At 37.4% G+C, this 21,001-nt stretch overlaps 2 pseudogenes; one reads left to right on the top strand and one right to left on the bottom strand.

Moving 5' to 3' along the window:
- Positions 1-5,006: 5,006 nt before the first annotated feature.
- LOC127228944 (olfactory receptor 51F2-like) lies at positions 5,007-5,994 on the bottom strand (annotated as a pseudogene).
- Positions 5,995-13,239: 7,245 nt separating this feature from the next.
- The window catches only part of LOC127228943 (26S proteasome regulatory subunit 8-like), a 38,968-nt pseudogene continuing 31,206 nt past the window's right edge, over positions 13,240-21,001 (top strand).

The raw sequence follows: 21,001 nt of genomic DNA, 5'->3' as shown, positions 1-21,001 counted from the left end.
GGAATAGGTTCCCAAAAGCCAGCTCAAGTGTTAGGGACAAGCTAGGAGTCCTACAAATAGACCAAGCTAAACAATGTGACAGGGTTTTTCAGTGGCTTGAACTCTATATATCCTGCTTGGCTACCCAAGAAACCACTTGTTTTGATATCCCTGGGTCTTGAATTACAAAAAGGGTGATACTATACCTAGCTTTTGTTCATTTATTTTATATTTATTTCTCTTATGTGTATAAGTGTTTTGCTTTCATGTATGTCTGTGTACCACATGAATTGAAGAGGGCACTGGATCTCCTGTGACTATAGTACAAGCTTAAGCCAGCCAAAGTCCCTGCATGGATAAGAGAAGGGCTTGTGAAATCCCACCCCTAGCTGAGAAGCTACTGCCAGTTGATGCCTGCTAGGGAAGTAAGAGAAAGTTTTCTCTGGGGATGCAGCCCCTGAAAAACTATCTTTGCTCCAGTAGATGTTTCTGTAGTCATGTGATAGTGATGTCACTAAATGGACTAACAGTAGGCTTAAGAGAAAATGCTAGAACACTTAAGAGGGAAAGGGATAGAATAGGGGAGAAAGTGAAGGGGAGGAAATGGGGGTGTACTTGATAATAAAAAAAAAACCACACTTATATGGAGTGTGACATTCTCAAACAATTAAAAAAATCGGATTAACAATACAAAAAACAACAAAACAGACCAATCATCAATTCCCACAACAAATGGTGTAATGACTAAGATGTTTCATGGTGACATGACCAGATCTGTGAACCTACAAGCATTGAGTTTATCTCACTATCACTTATTTCAAGAGCATCAATAACAGATTGTTCTGCCTTATTTTCCAATCACTGTTGCAGTAACCATGCCTCCATGGTTAATTTCAACTGCCAATGTGATCACAATAAGACGTGATATGCATGAGGGATCTTAATGTGGCTTGCCTTTCAGTATTTCTATGATGATGCTTCCATAACTGAGGGGGAAATCCAACCCTAAATCTGGGTAACCGCATCTTATGAGCTGGGATGCTAGAGTCAATAAAGAGAGAGGGGAAGCTAGCTCAGTGACAACATTCATCTCTCTCTCTCTCTCTGTTTCTAAGCTGTGGTCATGATGAAACAAGTTACCTCATGTTTCCTCCACAGGGCCTTCCCTATTTAATAGTTACTATCACCAGAATCATGAGTCAAATAAAACTTCAAGTTGATTCTTGTCGAATATTTGGTCACAGTAACAATAAAAGTAACTAATACATGTGCAATCATCACTTGGATAAGCTTCTGGTGAACTTCATCATAGAGCACCATACACCTGTTGAGGTTTTCCTAGCTAGCATTGAGGGCATGAGACATCCAGAATCACTGCTTAGTAACCATTCATGAATAATCCAGATGTGTGGAGGAAATAAGGGAGCTCCGAGGTAAACTTTGGCCATGGAAAAATAAGGTCTGACTGGTAAGTCACTCCCTTTTTAATTTCCTGGGTAGACAACCATCAAGCATATTTAATAAACAAGCAGATATAGTTACGTATGATCAGGCAATATCCTTTCATAACAGTGCCTATCTCAGTTTGGTTTGCCAGCCCTCAGGTCCACATTCCTTTTGTCGGTTCTATGATGATGGTGTGGACACAGTAACTTTTTTTTCTTTTGCCATCTGGTACAGTGTTAATTCTTGTTGGGTGATGATTCTGAAGGAACAAAGGAAGAAGGAGAGCTTCTTACCTAGTTTCTTTGTAATTTGCTGGGGTGATGTTAAATGATAAACTTTTTATCCAGTTGGTGGTCCTGCATTCTTTTTATGAGAAGTATTCCAGCAATGCACAACTCTCTTCACACTGAACCATGGCCATTGTTCTCCACCTGTCCTCTGTCACCACAATGGATAAACCAGAAGACCCACATATCATATGTACGGCATTCTGGCTGAGATAGCTTCTACATCTACTCTGCCCTGGGTATGTGAATGTACCTTACAAACTCCATTAGACTAAGAATCACAAATCCTGAGCACACAACCTCATGCTGAGAAGATGGCTGTCACCAGCTCTCTGAGAAACAGATGAATATGCATGTAGAAAGCGTCTACAACTTTCAGGTACAGCACTACCCTCCTCCCAGTAGCATTTTTGTATGGAAGGACTTTTCTGGCAATAGGGAGAGCAGATATTTTTTCCAGTGTCAAAAAACGTATCGCCTCCATGACTTCAAAGGAGTAGAAGAACAAAAGGAGGGTTTCACCTGGGTAGCTCCATCTCAGAACTTTTTGCTCCTCCTTTCTATTTCCACTAGAATATGTACAGTTCTGGTTTCCAATTTCTTCATTATTTGCTTCCACATTAATGATTATTTATATCAAATTCCACATTTTCAAGCTGTTGAGTGGTCTTTCTTCAAATTGGACTCTGACATTGCATCTAACACAGCATCTTAATCTTAGCCTCTATTTCACATGAGTCTTTCCCCATTCAGACTCTTAAGTCACACTATTACTTCCATAAGCAATTTGTAATCAATATTCTATTACCTGTGCTCAGAGACTAAATAAATCTTTGAAGCTAAATGGCATGCTAAATTAGGAAGAGTGTCACTTGTATTTGATCAGGCAAGTTTTGACTAAAAGACAAGAAACGTGTTATATGACAGCTGGGGCTCCTGTATGCTGCCTTCCAATTTTACCTGCAAATACGAACTCTAAAAATTATAAAACTTGATCAAACCACATTAGTCTGGAAGGAATCCACATCTTTTCATTTTCTGTGGAAACAAAAATAGAAATCCTTTTCCCCAGTAACTTGTCCTTGAACTTAAATTTTGGAGTCAAAGCATTTTTTTTTTAATTTAATCTATTATTTTACATGTCGATCCCAATTCCCTCTCCATCTCTCCCTCTCTCCCTCCCTCCCTCCCTTCCTCCCTCCTTTCTTCCCTCCCTTTTACCCTCTCTGCCCTTCACATGCACTCTAACCACCCTCTCCTCCCATCCCCCCACCCCAATTCCATATGTAGGGGAATGCCATCCAGTTGGGGTCATGTAGGTCTGACAGGTCATGTGAAGTAGGGACAAGGGCTTCTCTCCTGTCTCTAGATTAAGGCAGTTATCCCTCCATGGGGGATGTGTTCCCAAAGTCCTTTTGTGCACCAGGGATACATCCTGGCTTCACTGTCTATGGTTAATCAAGCCAGACCACCTGAAACAGAGTACCAGATGATCCTACATTCAAAAGAGCTGGACAAAGCAGCCTTAGAGACTACAGCCAGGATTTCTGAATCTTCTCAGAATCCCCCATGACAGCGCCCCTTACCAGCAGGAAGTAGTTTGGAAATAACAACGCCCAAATTCCCAAATATTGTCTATAAATGTTTGTTTTCATTTAAATGGACTTGTTATATAAAATAAATAAAAAAAGAAAATTAACATTTAAGTTAGTATTTAAAAAAATTATGAAACTTACTATCAGTATCAGAAAACTTGAGAAAAAATAATGAAATTGTTAATTAGACTTTCCAGTTGAAAATCCAATTAAAGGGATTCCTTAGGTAGGAAAAATAAACTGCAACTGTAAATCATACAATGAAAAATCTTAGAGAGATTATTTAATGGAAAGGGAGACAGAACTATTTGATCAGTGGCTTGATAATCTTTTGGGGGAGGATCTGATCAAGTGGGAACACTGAAAAAAGGTAAAATAATTACTGAACTGTTGGCTTTTGATTACACAGCTTCCAAACACTTGAATCTTCCAATATCCCATGCTACTAAATATACCCTTCTCATTTTCTATCTAAAATTTAATTTTTCATATTCTGGGACACACACACACACACACACACACACACACACACACACACACACAAACCCTCAACATTGTATCTCACACATGATATCTTTTTTCGGAGAACTGCCCAAGCAGTTCTCATTGCACCCAAGACTGATAACACAAGGAAACTTTATTAACATCTCAGGAGAAAATAAGCTACCTACTGAAAGTCTGAAAGTGCAAAAGAAAAAGAAAAAAAAAAAAAAAAAAGAACCACAACTGCCTACTTGCTTTGACTACAACAAGATGAGTCTCAAACACCAAAATGGTTAATTACCATCTCACATATGTACACAGAATAAACTAACTGAACCTGAGTCCTAGTCTATGTGACATAAATTACAAAGCCAATACCAGTGTAAGATAAAAATTATCCAACATCTTTCTCAAATATATACATCCATTTATAAGTACAGTTAATTTACAGTTAATTTTGGACAAAGGAATATTTGGATCTTTTGTATATAAACTGTAGTTTCTCACAATAATAAACACCTAAATAATTTTTATTATAAAATTGTTGAGAGGAATTGATTAATAGGTTTCTGGAAAATTATTTGATAGTGAACCCAATGACTATTGTTCTATTATGATTATTTTTCAGCTACTTAGGGATACAACTGGTATTAATATAATTAGCATCTGAGGAAAATCTCAGATTTTATCTAGATCTGTTTCCTTTAGAATGCAATAAAATACAGATTCACTAATACAAGACTCAAAGTCAAATTCCTGGTATGTATTTTAAGATTTAACAAACAATACAGTAATTTAGGAAGCAGTAAGAGAATCAAAAGTTTTCAGTAAAACATATAAAAACTGATTAAAAGTATTTTTCTATATAATTAAAAATGTAACTGACTCATCAACAGCTTCCCACATTAAATTCATATTTTTATTGAATGGAATATCTGAATGATTACCTTATACAGATTAATAGCACCACTAAAATATAAGTGGTTATTCACCTACAGTAGTTCATGTTATATTTATATTAAATCATAATTTAAATGGCATTAATATTAGTCTACTGACAAAGAACTTATGTAGGCAAATATCATATAACCTAAAAGGTCCATAACTTGACATCTTAAAACTGTTTGGAACTTTGAGTAAAATTACCCCTTTCTACAAAATTATTTATTCATAAATGTTCTTTTCTACTGAGAACTGAGAACATTATTGGTTAGATTCAGCTGTGCTTCTGATTTAAAACCTTAATAATAGCCTTTCAAATCTGCTTTGTCTTCACACTGTAGATGGTAGGGTTGAGCACAGGAGGAATGAGCAGGAAGACATTGGTCATGATGGTGTGGACAAAGGCAGGTGCTGAATGGCCATAACGGTGTACAAGAGACAAGCTGATGAGGGATGTAGAAGACAGCAACAGCAATGATGTGGGATATGCATGTATTGAAGGCTTTCTGTCTCTCATCTGAGGAAGCAATGCTGAGGACAGATCAAATGATCAATACATAGGAGAACAAGATAGAAGGGCAGTCAAATCTTGTAGTGGAGAACAGTGCAAACAGACCAAGAATGCTATTGATTCTGTTGTCCGTACATGAGAGTTGAATAAGATCAACATGGTAGCAGTAAGAATATGAAAGAACTAAAGATCTGCAGAAGGACAGCTTCTTCACAAAGAGCATGACTGGCAACATGACAGCAACATTCCTTATCAGCACAATTATACCAATCTGGACAATTCCAGTATTGTTAATAATAGTGTTATATCTTAGTGGATCACAGATGGCCCCAAAACGATCAAAGGCCATGGCCACCAGCACCCCAGACTCCATGAAAGTAAACCCATGGAGAAAGAACATCTGGGCAAAGCAAGCATTTAAGTTGATTTCTCGAGCTTCAAACCAGAGGACACCAAGTGTAGTGGAAAGTGTGCACAGAAACAGGCTTAGGTCTGTGGCTGAATGCATAGAGAGGAAATAGTACATAGGCTCATGAAGGTTGTGTTCATGAAGAATCACCAGCAGGATCATGCTCTTCCCAGAGAGGGCAATTACATACAGGAGACAAAAGGGAATGCAGACGCAGACCTGAGCTGCTCTTAGACCTGGGATACCAGTGAGAAGAAAGGTCAGAGGCTGTGAATTGGTATTATTGCGGATGAGCATTGTGGAGGCTGAGAAGAGAAGAAAGGTAATTAAATAATTGAACATAACAATGTATATATAACTTATCACATAAACATCTCTCAGGTACTAGTCAATACTGCTAACTATTAAAGAATTTTAATATTTCCTGATATCCTGGAACTATAGGCTTCCAGCACATATATTTTGCATATGAGGCAATTATATCTCAGTAATTGAATCATTAAATAATTGTACTACTACCTTGACAAATCACTGCCTGACTCTTGAAAGAAAATATTAGAGAAAAAATAAGAAAGACAGAAAAGGACATAAATGCAGAATGTAAGGAAATACAGACAAAGAAAAAGAAGGACAAAGAGGAAGAACAATGGGAAAGAAGGGAGGAAGGGAAGAAAGGGATAAAAAGAGAAAGACATCCTTGACCTTATTTTTAACACAATAAATTGAAGACTATATTATAGCATATAATGACACAGTATACTATTGAAATCCAGAGAAGTGCTATACTCAGAGCATATACAATGTAGCAGATGCTATTGCTTTCTTATCTGTATTCATCCAATCATCATAACTGTTCAAGGTAGTAAATTTTCTCCCCTTCTTTTCTCATACATATTCAGAGGGCGAGGAACTAAGTAGTTATCCCCAAATTGTAATTAGGCAATAGAATAGATGGACTTTCTGTATCTGATACTAATGCCTTCCAATACTTACAGGTCAGAAATGCATGGGAGGAGACTATCTACCACCCAGGATGACAAAGCTATTGATGAGCTGTTTTCAAATATGTACTTTTCCAGAGGTATACTGTAGTCAATATGCTTTCTTAGGTGTAGATTGCTGTGTGTCAAATATAATCTCAGGTGTATTGTATAGATGTAGCACTCTAGTTTTTCTGGGAAGTGACCTCAGTATTAATGCTCCATTATGTGCCAAGACATCCATCCAAGCTACACTTTCAACAAAAGCTGATGACTCCAGTGGCTGATTTTTAGTGACCATTGAATTCTTAGTATGTGCTTTGGAAGAGGCCGCCTAGAAAATCTCTCCCCATCCTTTTAGGAAATAGTCTCTTTTAGTTATTTTAAGATAGTAGGTTCCTCCTTTCTTTTTGTTTTGTTTTTGTTTTCTCATGATAAACCCAACTTGCAGCTTTACCTACATCTCTTTCTGATATCAATCCTCTTGTCAAGTCATTAAAAAACATACCTTGCCCATTTTTATGACTTCTATTTTATCTACAGAAAGACAAACTTAAAGTAAATATTGAAATTCCAATTCTGGTTGCCAGAATCTAACCATGAAAATAAAAGTTATTTGAGTAAAGTCTGCATGGCTTCTCATAAGTAAAAGAAATATGTTATGGATTTCATCACACTAGCATACTCAATAACTTCCCTCTATAGAACCCATCATCATATAAATATGTTACATAAAATAGAATAATATATTATTATTTTTTCAGAAATGGCCCAGCTTTTAGAAATATTACTGTTTTAATTATTTAACTAGGACCATTTCCAATTATTAAATTTCTTTTAATCAAACTTTAATATTTCCTTCTATATCTACCTCATCTTTTCCTGAATACAGTATATCTTATAAATTTTCATTCAATCTAAGATAAACTGTCAAATTAACTTACAAATAATTACAATTTATACAATTTATTGTCAGGATAATACTAAGATATTAGTCCAAGATAAAATATCCCCAAAACAGTGACAACTACTACTATTAGTTAGTATTTTACCCATACCAGAAAAAAATAAATGATTTAGGAAAAGTATCTTTTAAACTGAATAATAATAAGAAAACTACATACCAGCATGTAAGTTAAAATTATAGCCTAATGAATACACATTAGAAAAGAAATATTAATTATTCAAGTTGTGAACATAAAAATTTAGGAAACTATTAAATTGACATCAAAATAAACAATCATTAAAAAGAAAGTATTAAACTCATTGACAATAAAACAAATATTAGGGGAACTTTTGAAAAACTCATCCAGAGCTGGGCAATGGTGGTATACACCATTAATTCCAGCACTCAGGTGGCAGAGGCTGATCCCAGAACTCAAGTCCAGCCTGGTCTACAGAGAAAGTTCCAGTTCATACAGGACTACACAGAGAAACCATCTCTAAAAAGAGAAAGAACAAAACACAAAACAAAAACTCATCCAGAAAAATAATATCAACGATAATATATATATATATATAATTAAATAAATGCACAATTAAATATCATGAATGCTATGTATAAAAGTATATGCATGTATATATATATACACACACATATATATGTATATATCATGTATGAAGTAGATATTTTGATAACATTAATTACTAGACTGATATAGGGAATAAATTGGCAGGGGAAAATGAAAGAGAATATGAAGCCATATCTCAGTCAGCATCAAATAAATCTGGGGAAAATAAATCACTAATCTATAATAAATTAATTTTTGTTATACACAGAAAGCCATAATATTAAGTAGATTATCTATACCCAAACTATAACTGATGTCAAGTTTTTGACAAAGGAAAGTGGGGTACAGAAATGGCTTTAATCTCAAAGCTAAATGAAAAAGATATAGAATGGATGGTGAATATCACTTTTAGGATGGCACTGAATCACAATGATTCTGTCTGTTTTTCCTAGATTTGATGTTTCCTGGAAAAAAAAATACATCTGTCTTCTTCCTGCTGATGTACTTAATTCCAACACCTCCATGGGCTGACCTCTTCCACCTCAAACCTGTGGGTCCTTCTGCTCTAAGTATCACTCCCCACTCCTCTCTTGTCTCTGCTTTGTTCCTTTGTCCCATTCTCCAGGCAGACCTCAGTGGACTTTGTCCTCATGGGCTTTGTAGTAAGGGTCTTAGTGTCTTACCTGGACCTAGAGTTTAAACACAAAAGAACTGGTGTACTTTCCACATGCATATACTGGTTGCTCTAGTGGCTCGTGGGCCTGATCCTCTAATAAGTATCCCAGCATGTACTTCAAGTCTGCTGCCAAAGGCCCATGCCAAAGAGGTGTGACAAGAAAAATTACCCAGGAGGCTCCTACACTGCACTAACCAGGTCAAAATGCCTGTTTACTTCTGCCTCTCATTTTATTATCTTCATAATATGTTCAAATATAAATTTCTTTAATTTTCCATTATCTTTAGATTATAATTTTGGTAGAGTTCAGAGAAAAACCATCATGAACTTTTCTCCTTACCTTTTCTATTCTTACTCAAATTGAACTACCATACCATTATGATTTTTCTCAACAATACCTATAAACTAACATTTATACTCTTAGCTATTATTTCATGTTTGTGTTTAAGTTATTCATGTTTGAAAACCAATTAACTTCTGACTAGAATACAATTAAATTTTAGTTGACACAGTAATTCATCATGTTGTGCCCACTTGTAATCCCAGCCACTTGGGAGATGAAGTCAAGAGAATTAGTAGTCTGAGCTCATCCTTGGTTACATACTCAATCCAAGGTCAGCCTGGGTTACATGAGACTCTTTAAAAAACAAAAACAAGAACTAACCAAAATACAAAAAAAATATTTAAATGTAACAAAATTACTAAAACAAAAGTAACCATTCTAAGAAAGAATGACTCAAGCCATGGAGTAGTAAGAGCTCTCTTAACATAATGGTTCAATTGTTCATTGTTATGTAAATTTTTAAATGTGTTTTCAGGCATGTTTTTCTGAAGCAAATTTTTTCTTAGAAATTCAAATTGTAGCAACAAAAGGATAAGCTTTCTTAATTACCTCACTATTGACTTATGAATATTTGCTTATAAAGAAAATTAAATCTTTGGAAATCATGATTTACATACCAATGCCCATATCTTGTATATTAACAAGATAGGATTCAGAGTTGGAACTGGAGCCTATGTTCCTAGCTTCTGACATCTCTCCAGCTCTGAGGTTATACCATGTGCAAGATTGTAATACACTCTGCAGTCATATACCATGTCAGTTTCACTCCTGTATTTCCATTGGGAGGTTTCTGAGTTCATACAATTGCGACTTATCACTGGTTCAATGTGTCAGATACTTTCTTATTCATTGTGCAGCACCTGCTTCTGATTCTAACATGCTTCAGGTAAAAAATAAACATAAAATATAATTTTTCTGTACTCTTGCTTGTGAAAACCCTCTATTTTTTTTCCTGTTATGTTTAAACTTGGTTTGAAACTATAAGGATCTATGTCACAAATGACTTTACCTGAGTATATTATAGCAGACATGAGTACTGGCCCTCTTGATGACTATAGATCACACACTAAATTAAATCAAGCCATAAATATGCTAAGGCAATTTATTTAAAATGCCATGCATTATTATACCAAGGTATACTTCTATCTCAGGTCTTCTTTTCCATTCTTGGTATATTGTGGGAATTTCCTTGAGAAAATTTAAAAATAATAGAGTTAATTTGTGACTAACAGATATTTTTAATGTACATTACAGATATACATTTACATGTCATTGTAGTTTGTTTTTATTCTTCTAATAAATTAGAGGGTTGTGCACATTTTCATATCCAAATTAGCCATCCACCTACCTCTCTTTGTGAAATTCCTGTTTAAACAAGTGGCTTATGCCTTTGATAAGTTGTCTTCTTTTCTATAAATAGCTCATGGGGACATGTCAGACAGTTTCATTATGAATATTCTCACCATCTTCTGCATTTTCATTTTTATTATTGAAAATGTTTTCTCATGATCAAGTCCATTGTTGGTTCAACTTTTTTTCTTGCTGTACTTAATGCCTTTTGTATTATTAAAAATTCTTTTGAAGGAGCTGGTGGGAGCAGATGCAGAGACCTACAGCAAAACATTAGTCAGAGAAAGCCCAAATTGGATATCTCAAAATAGGGGAAGGAAGAATTGTAGGAACCAGAGGGGTCAAGGATACGAGGAGAATACAGAATCAACTAAGTAGGGCCCATATGGGCTCACGGAGACTAAAGTGACAATCATAAAGCCTTTTTGGGTCTGTTCTAGTTCTTCTGCAAGTATGTTTGTTAGCTTTGTTAGCTTTGTGGGGTTTTTTTTGTTTTGTTTTGTTTTGTTTTGTTTTGTTTTGTTTTGTGGAATTCCTCTAACAGTGGGAGTGGAAGAATCTCTAACTTTTTTCAATTGCTCTTGGGACCCTTTTCCTCCTATTGGGTTGCCTCACCCAGTCTTGACATGAGTGCTTGTGCCCAGTCTTATTGTAATTTGTTATGCCATGTTTGGTTGAAATCCCTGGGAGGTCTGCTCTTTTCTTAATGGAAATGAAGGTTGAGTGGATCTCAGGGAGAGGGGAGGTGTCAGGAGGAGGACTGGGATGGAGAACTGGTATGAATGAAGGGAGGGGAAATTGAAGTCAGGAGTATATTATGAGAGAAGAAACTTTGGAGTTTTGTTTTGGTTTGGTTTCAGTTTTGTTTTGTTTTGTTTTTTGTTTGTTTGTTTTTTCATTTTGTTTTGTTTTGTTTGAGATAGGGTTTTTCTGTATTGTTTTGGAGTCTGTCCTGGAACTAGCTCTGTAGACCAACCTGAAGAAAAGAATTTTTTTAAAAAAAATTCCTTTTTACAGGATCCTGAAAACATATCCATACCATTCTTGATTTAAGCAATAGTTTTACCTTAAGTTCTATGTTTTTATATTTATTTCATGTCTCATATAAAATTTTCAACATTTAGTTAAATTTGAGGTCCATTCTTTAGAGCATACATCCAGCATTTGTAGCACTTACTGCAATATCTCTTCATTGCAATGGCTCCTCTATTTACAATCAATTAATTACCTTGAGGCAATTTCTACTTTATTTACCATTTTCAATAACAAAATGACCTACTAACATAAATATAAGGTCAACTGTAAGTTATATAAGACACTTGAGAAATCATTTGACTGTCTCTATGTAGAAAAATGTCCCACTAAAATTATGCCTAGCCAATCAAAGTAAGAGTTGGGAACCCAATTCCGATGGAAACATATACAAAAAAAAAAAAAAAAAAAAAAAGAATTAACTCCCATACCAAGGCTCAGGAAATGGTACAGAAATTGGGATAGGAGGATTATAAGAGGCAGAGGATCCATGAGTTTCAAGGAGAGATAATGAAAGAGAGCAAGCTGGGATGGATATGTAGAAGGTTTGTACGGGAAAAGAGAAAAAATGTAATTATACCACAAACTCAAAAATAAGAGAAAAAACACAATACTTAAAATTCTATCAGTTTAGCTGTATCGTGGATGGTGAAGGGGCTCACCCCTCCCAAAAGTTATTGGAAATTAATGGTTATTAGAGGATTGGTGCCATTTTCTTCAGTGGTGTAGCCACAGATAATGTGCCCTTGCTCAACTAAATTACCTCCCTCCTACACTCAGGAAGTGACTTATTAAACCCATCAGGCCACAGACAAAATTATGTGAAAGTAGAGAGAGATGCATGAAGTCCTCCAATGTAAAAGGGAGTATGGGGAGGACACTGGAGATAAAAATGACTGAAATTCATGGTATAATGTAGGGAATTTTTGAACAACAGAAACTGCCATGAACTCATACAATTACTTATATGCTAAGCTTCATTAAAATGAATATAAAGGACAGAACTATCTAATGACTCTTGTCTCAGGTGGGTGGAATTTATTTACCCATAGGCCAGACTGGGTCCTCAAGCCTGGGTTGCTTGAAGACATTCATGGGTCCACTCCATGTCTTATGGCCCCAGTCAGGAGGCTGCCATTATGATGAGCAAATGTGTGGTGCAGAAGTGGGAGAGAAAGTGAAACAGGATAGGTTCATGTGTTGTGGAAAGAAATAGAATGGAAAAAGCAGGCAATGAAGAGCAGGATGATATGGGTAGCCTGCTTGCTACCAGGGACATGGTAATATATGGGTTCAGGCTACTGCAAAGGGCCATGTCTGGTTCCCTGGGTCTACTGCAGCTGAAGTCTGTTTTGACATCCATGTCCCATGCTGACACCAAAGACCACAAGAATGGCTACCCATTATCTTGGCTGTCATGCAGGAGTCAGAGTGCTATGCTAGTACAGGGACCTCACTAATCTGAGTGGTCTGCACTGCCACCCAGTGCCATGGTGATGCCCAGGACTGAACTGCCACTGAGGTCCTTGTCTGTGTGCTGCCAGGGTCTGAGTTGATGATCTTGGCTCCTGTTACCAACAAAGGTCATGGGGATACCCAACATCTAGCCTGCCTCCTCAGGCATTTTTGGTGTCCAAGAGATATGCTGTAGCTGTGTCATGTTGATCTGGGTGGTCTGTGCTACCAGCTGGGGTCATGGTGATGTCCAGACCCAAACTGCTATTGAGGGCCATGTCTGGGCCCATGGACCTAACGCAGTCAGAGTCTCTGTTAACATCCATGGCCCATATTGCCACCAAAGTCCCCCTGATCCGGGCTGCCACCTGTAGCCCTGTTCATGTCTGAGGGCCCTCCTGCTGCTGGGGCCATCCCAATCTTGGTGGCCTTTGCTCCCACCCTGGAGCCATGATGACATCTGGGCCTGGGTTGCTGCCAAAGGCCATGTCTGGGTCCATGGCCCTGTAACAGCTGGGATCTGTGTTGAAGTCTGTGGCCCATGTTACCACAGGGGAGCATAAGAACAATGAATGATGAAATCCAAGGAGCCAGGCTGAGCTATCCCTACTCTTTGCTGACCCTGGGAAAACTGGCCCTGTCTCTCACTGAATACCATAGCAAGAGTTGGCATAATCCTCACAAGACAGCTGCCCCCTTCCCTTGAAGAGATGGCCCCACCCCTCATCACAAACAGGAAAACTGGACCTGATGGAGTAGGCATAAGAGAGCTGACTCTGCTCAGAACCTGAGAGGGCAGGCCCAGCATCCAGGTCTGACAAACTCAATTGATTCTCAGGCCCACATCCAGGACCTTGGATTGGCCCACCCTAATATCTCCCACATCTATGACCTACTGGAGCATGTGAAGGGAATGGTCCTTCAAAACGATATCTACAGGAGCTCCATGACTCAGGGCAGCCACAGGATATCTGAGAGCAGTTTCAATGAGGGTCCAATGATGATGGTGTATCAGAAGCTAGAGGCCTTAAACCAGACCAAAGACCCATTGCAATGTGTATTTGCAAGTAAAGCTGATAGGACAAAAGAGTAGCCTGTGTGACACAATGCCACAAAGACAAATGAAGAGGTGCTGGAGAGGCAGGAAAGACAGGAGAAAAAGGGCGTGTGGGGGGGGGGTTGTCTGTTTGTTTTGGTTTGGCTTTAATATTTTTATTTTCTTTGGGGGGCATGATGCATGGGTAAAGGCTGATATGGAGGGACCTGAAAATGAATGGAATTGGGGTATATGATTCTAGTTTCTGACAGTTTAATGGAAACATGAATTTATAGGGCAACACCCTGATATATGCCTTCTTGTCCACAGGGTGTGTGTGTGTGTGTGTGTGTGTGTGTGTGTGTGTGTGTGTGTGTATGTATGTGTGTGTGATTTTGTATTTAAATAGGGACTTTGGTCATATTGAACTAGGAATTCATCATACTCTACTAGAGTCTTATCTAACCACCTTTATCATTTTGGCCTTATTTCAAAATAATGCCACATATTTAGATCCATTGTAAGTATGCATCATGATATGTCATTTCACACTATCAGAAATGTAATTAGGAATTTACTTTCACAAATCCTGTGCATTCAGTAACCATGAGCTCATTGAATGAGAGTATTGAATTAATTATACATACCTAAATAATTATCAGCACTTCCACATATATACATATAGCACATTGACTTATATACATGCCAATGCCTTTCATGTTTATAGGCATACCTCTCATAAATATACATGAACATACGTGAAGTAAAAATGAGCTGCCATCTTGTACATATTATGCCTAAATTGAAAGCTATAAGTGCGTAAACAGAAAATGTTAAGTATAAGCATAAGCTCTTTTATGTAATCTCAATAACACACCTTCTTGCACATTCATTTAAACATGCTTTTGTATTCCTACACAAAACAAAAGAGCAAAGTTAGGGGTTAATGCTTCCAGCTTTAGCTTCTAGTCTCAGAGTGAGTCATTGGAGTCATTATGAATATCAGGCAGTGGATATAGAAAAAGGAACAGAACCAGTGTTTGGGGGAACAAACCACATAGTTGTTTAAATAGACCCTAACCTGAGGTCTCTACCCAAGGCTGAATCCCAGGGGTTATCAGAACTTCTTCAGTTATAGTCATCTTGTTCGATACAGCATATCTCAGGTGGAGTTATTCCTTTTGCCTCAGGTATCCTTCTCAAAAATCAGTGGGAAACATGACTCTTCAAGAATCTAGAACGCGAAGTCATGTACTATATGGAAAGTCCTGACTTGATGGGAATATCTCATCTAAAAAGCCAAGTTCACTAAGTTATATTCTGATATGGAGAAAAGAATCATGGCTCCCACTGTGTCAAACCTAAAAAGGTAGGAAAATGCCCTCCAGACAGAAGCTCTCCAGCAACAGCCTGATTCTGAGCCACCCATACTCTACACTTAGGTTCAGATAGTCCACAGTCAGTATCAAATCTTGGTCACCCTTTCTGTAATGTTTGAATAGCAGTAACTTTATTTGAGTATATTGTGTAGTACTATATAGTATTCTAATAATAGCTATATCCTATAGAAAATAAGAATAATATATGTTATAGATGTAATAGAGGAACAAGGGGTATTGAGGAAGAGGGAAATTACATGTACATTTCTTCTTTTATAAGGATTGCACAGATCCATCTTTCAAATCAAAGCAGATGATAAACTGTTCTCTTCATAATGGAACCCTTTCACATGCAACAAAAATAACAAAGAATCACCAAACTTCCTGTCCTTTAAGCATAGCTTGTGCTCATAAATATTGTATTCAGTTACTAAGAAAGGGAATTTCTAAACGTTATGAGAATAGATTCTATAGAACATGAAGGTAAAAGGTTTTAGAGAAACGGACATGAGTTGAAAGTCACATTTCCCTTTTCAAATGTAGCTCTCTGATACTTTCTGTTACTCTATTGTTTCTCAAAAGAATGAACACGGAAAGTACAAAGTCAGACAGACCAAACAGAGTATTATGAGAAAGACTGATATATGTCTCTGAATATGAGTGTTCTGAGTCTGAAAAAAATAATTTAGAGGAAGGGGAAGTAGAAACCTGGATTTCCAATTAAGCCATGGAATACGGGAGGGTGGGGCCCACTTCCAAATTGTGTAAAATAAATGAGTCCTACGCCAATAAAAATATCATCTGAAATCAATGGTTGTACAATCCTAAAATCCTAGTATTCTGGCTTATGAGGCAAACTAGACTACATACTATATATTTTACCCTATTGAGATAGAGGGGAGATAAAGGAGGGAAGGAAGGAAGAAAAGAAGAGAGGGAGGAAGGGAGGGAGGGAAGGAGGGAGGAAGGAAGGAAGGAAGGAAGGAAAGAAGGAAGGAAGGAAGGACCCAAGAAAAAGCAATATATCCCCAAAGACACCAAAAGCCCAACCTAGAGGCTGGTCCAGAGAAATAGCAAGAATCCTGAGTCCAAATTCTCTAATTCAGTATATTGTCTAAGCACCTGCATATTAGCCTTTGTCATAACAGCTCAACAATTTGCGTGAGCCATGTGGAGCATGATTCTCAACTACTCTTTGCTAACAAAGATAGTATTGTGTGCCTCTAGAAGCCCTGGTTCAAGAGTATGTGTTCTGACAATAATCTTGTATGTGATCATTGACAGATAGTTTAATCCCTCTAGGCTCCTATTGTTCCTCATGGTAAATGATGACACAGATGTATTTCATTAGTTAGAAACAAGCATTTTAAAGGAGCCTTAGTGAAGGGTCTCAAAATCCAATAATCCCTCCCTGACAGTTAATCAGCAGTAACTATTGACATTGGAATGCCATATCTTTAGACGGCATTTACCTAATTCAACACCTGGAAACAAGAACGTTCTAAGTATGCTTGCTCAAATAACTCTTAATCTTGGTGACTATTCCCACGAAGTGAGAGTGACATACAGGAACAGGTAAGTATGTACCCTTTTTTTTTTTTTTTTTTTTTTTTTTTTTTTTTTTTCTAATTTAAATGAAATTTATTAAAAAAGATAATTTGTATATTGATACAAACTCAAAATTATTTTTGTTATATTTTATATATGTTTCTACTTTTGTTTAAAATATTTTGTATAATAATATAAATATATACGTTTCTACTTCAGTTTAGGATATTTTGTATATTGATACAAATTGTTATTCTTTTTTTTTTTTTTGCATATAGAGTATTTTTTATTTAATTTTATATAACAAAGTCCAATTAAATGAAAACAAACATTTATACACAATATTTGGGAATTTGGGCGTCGTTCTTTCCAAACTACTTCCTGCTGGTAAGGGGCGCTGTCTTGGGGGATTCGAAGAAGATTCAGATATCCTAGCTGTAGTCTGTAGGGCTGTTTTGTCCAGCTGTTTGGAATGTAGGATCAGCTTGTACTCTGTTTCAGGCGGTCTGGTGTGATCAAACCACATTAGTCTGGAAGGAATCCACATCTTTTCATTTTCTGTGGAAACAAAAATAGAAATACTTTTCCCCAGTAACTTGTTCTTCAACTTAAATTTTGGAGTCAAAGCGGTTTTTTTTTTTTTTTTTTTTTTTTTTTATTATTATTTTACATGTCGATCCCAGTTCCCTCTCCCTCCATCCCTCCCTCCCCCCAAGCCCTCCCTCCCTCCTTCCCTCCCTTTTACCCTCTCTACCCTCTCCCATGCACTCTAAACACCCTCCCCTCCCAACCCCCCACCACAATACAATATGTAGGGGAATGCCATCCAGTTGGGGTCATGTAGATCTGACAGGTCCTGTGAAGTAGGGACTAGGGCTTCTCTCCTATCTCTAGAATAAGGCAGTTATCCCTCCATGGGGGATATGTTTGCAAAGTCCTTTTGTGCACCAGGGATACATCCTGGCTCCACTGTCTGAGGTCTCTTAGACTGCTCAGACCTTCTGGCTGAGACCCATATTCAGGGGAGTCCGAGTCAGACCCCTGTTGGCTTCCCAGCTATCAGTCTAGTGGCCCTTAGCTCCTCCTTGTTCAGGTAAGCTGTCTCTATGTACTTCTACCGCATGGTCTTGTCCTCTCCATCTGCTTCTGGGTTCTAGTTTGACTCAGTGTTTATGTATGGGTGTTTGCTCCTGTTTTCAACAGGCATTAGTTGAGGACTCCATGGAGAAGTTAGTTGTTGATCTCACTCTCCGGGAAGGGCATTTATGATAGCCTTTCCACGGAAGCTGAGATTGTTAGTTGGGAGCAGTCTTGTAGTTCCTTCGACCTTTCTTTGTGTTCAACTTTATCTTCAAACCAATATTGGCTCCCTCTTTTATGTTCTCTCTCTCTGTCTCTGTCTCTCTCTCTCTTTCCTATTTTCCATTCCTAACCAGGCTCAATCCTCCTAGTCGCACATGCCTTCCTCTCCTCCCTCTCATTTTCTCCTACTTCTCTCTCCATTAGCTGTCCTCCCCCACTATACCTGAGGTCTGGGGGACTTGTCCCTTCCCAGTTCTGTGAGGGACTTTATATGAATCTCTTAGAATACAACTTGTATCCTAGTTCCTCTGGTGATGTGATTTATAGGCTGGTGATCATTTGATCTAGGTCTAAAATCCATATATGAGTGAGTACATACTGTGTTCCTCTTTTTGTGACTGGGTTACCTCATTCAGGATGGTTTCTTCAAGTGCCATCCACTTGCCTGCGAATTTCAAGATACCATTATTTTTTTCTGCAGAGTAGTATTCCATTGTGTAGATGTGCCACATCTTCATTAACCATTCTTCAATTGAAGGGCATCTAGGTTGCTTCCAGGTTCTTGCTATTACAAATAGTGCTGCTATGAACATAGTTGAACAGATGTCTTTGTTGCATTGATGTGAATCCTTTGGGTATATGCCTAAGAGGGGGATTGCCGGGTCCTGTGGTAAACTAATTCCCATTTTCCTGAGGAACCGCCATACTGATCTCCAAAGTGGCTGTATGAGTTTGCACTCCCACCAGCAGTGGAGGAGTGTTCCACTTTCTCCACATCCTCTCCAACATAAGTCATCACTGGTGTTTCTAATTTTAGCCATTCAGAAAATGTGATACTATTTAAGGGGATTGAATCTGGTAAAAGGAAGCAAAGCAGAGACCCTCAGATAATGTGAATAGCTGAATTGTCACTGGAAATTTCAAAGGAGTATTTGTTTGTGCAATCTCATTATTATTAGCTAGGAAGGTTTCTGGTCTAGAGGAGACATCTAAAATCTGAGCCCCCATCACTCTCAGACCATTGTAAATGAAGGGTATGAAGAAAGATAGGAGGTCTGCTTGAAATCTTGAAGAAGCCCATTCAGGATCCTATTGGCCTATAAAATGAACTATTTGTTAGTTTGCAAAAATTTGTTAAGGGAGCCTGTAAGGATTCTCTTTTCACCAGAGGGTTTCCATTATGAAAGAGGTGAAAGCTAAGGTCCTCAAATCCAAGCATAGGATAACAACGACAGACAGAAAAGATGTTGGGAAAGAACCAAGTCACCTGTCACCTACATCTTAGTATTTTTAGGACAAGTTTAATTTCTTTGAGAGCTCAGACCAAAAAAAAAAAAAAAGGCAACATTAGGAACATATAAAAGTTGGCATAAATGTCTTTTATAACTTCTAGAATGAGAAATAGTCATAACGCTATTGGGATTAGTTAATGGGTCTATTATATCTGAACAATGGCTTTTACCATATATTTACCAAACTTCTCTTTATCAAGAACAGAGGAGCTAGGCTTTGCATCAGGTTCAACACCATCTTCATGAATAATTTGCCATCCAAGCCACCCATGAATAGACTACAGCCTACAATTCAAACCTAAATTGCAGTTTGTTTGTATAAGCAAATGTGAGTTGGAATATAGCTTCAGATATGCACTAACATGTGTTCAGTGCCTGCTTGTAGAAAGGCAGTGGTTTAAAGAGAGAATAAATAACTCACAAAGCATAAATTATTCATGTTCTAAAATTCCAATTAAACAAAATACATAATATTACAACACAGAGATGGTTCATCTTTTTTTTTTTTCAGGCTAGAACCAAGATGATAACTGTCCTAAATAACCAAAGATAATATGAGAATAAATTACTGTGGTCATTTAATCTACCTTGCCTTCCTACCATGAGCTAATGATGCTGAAACAACTCAGTATGGAGGTAGATAGAACTATGTGAAAAGTAAATCAAATAATATGTTAAATAGAAAACGACAAAGGTTATTACAGCTAATTTCTCATAACAGTTTTCCCTTAATACATTTACTTCCAAGAAAATATTTTTTGTTTAGGAAAAAATTGCCCTGAACCTGACAAGTTCTAATATTTTGACATTACAAGTACTAATAAAATATTAAGTAGCATCATTTTATGTTATAAAATATTATTTATTGTAAAAGATGATTTTACTACACTTTGTTATTAAAATAAATTGTAATATTACACAAGTGCAAATAATCATTCTTAGCTGTTATAGTCCTCAGAGAACAGATTAACTTCACTACAAAGGAAAGATGACTTATTCTCTTATTCTGGCTTCAAGGAATAGCTCTTCTCATGCTACATTTTTCATCTTGCCTGGAATCCCAGGGCTGGAGAATTATCAGTTTTGGGTCGCCTTTCCATTGTGTGTCATGTATATCATGTCAGTGACTGGAAATATCACCATCCCATACATAATCTAGATTGACCACACAGTGTATGGGCTCATGTATCTCTTTCTGAGCATGCTGGCTACCACTGACCTGATCCTGTTTTCCTCCACACAACCTAAAATATTAGCTGTACTCTGGTTTCATTCCCATAAGATGTCCCATAAGCAGACACCCACAGCTAAACACTGAGCCACATTCCTGGAATCCAGTTGCAGAGAGGGAGGGGTGATAAGAATATGGGAACAAGACCAGGCGACAGAAACCCACAGAGATAGCTGACCTGAACAAGGGGGAGCTACTGGACCCCCAGACTGAG

The sequence above is a fragment of the Phodopus roborovskii genome, unplaced genomic scaffold (assembly GCF_943737965.1).
Source record: "Phodopus roborovskii unplaced genomic scaffold, PHOROB, whole genome shotgun sequence".
Taxonomy (NCBI): domain Eukaryota; kingdom Metazoa; phylum Chordata; class Mammalia; order Rodentia; family Cricetidae; genus Phodopus; species Phodopus roborovskii.
Note: the sequence above shows the minus strand (reverse complement) of the source record. Positions and strands in the feature narration are given on the sequence as shown.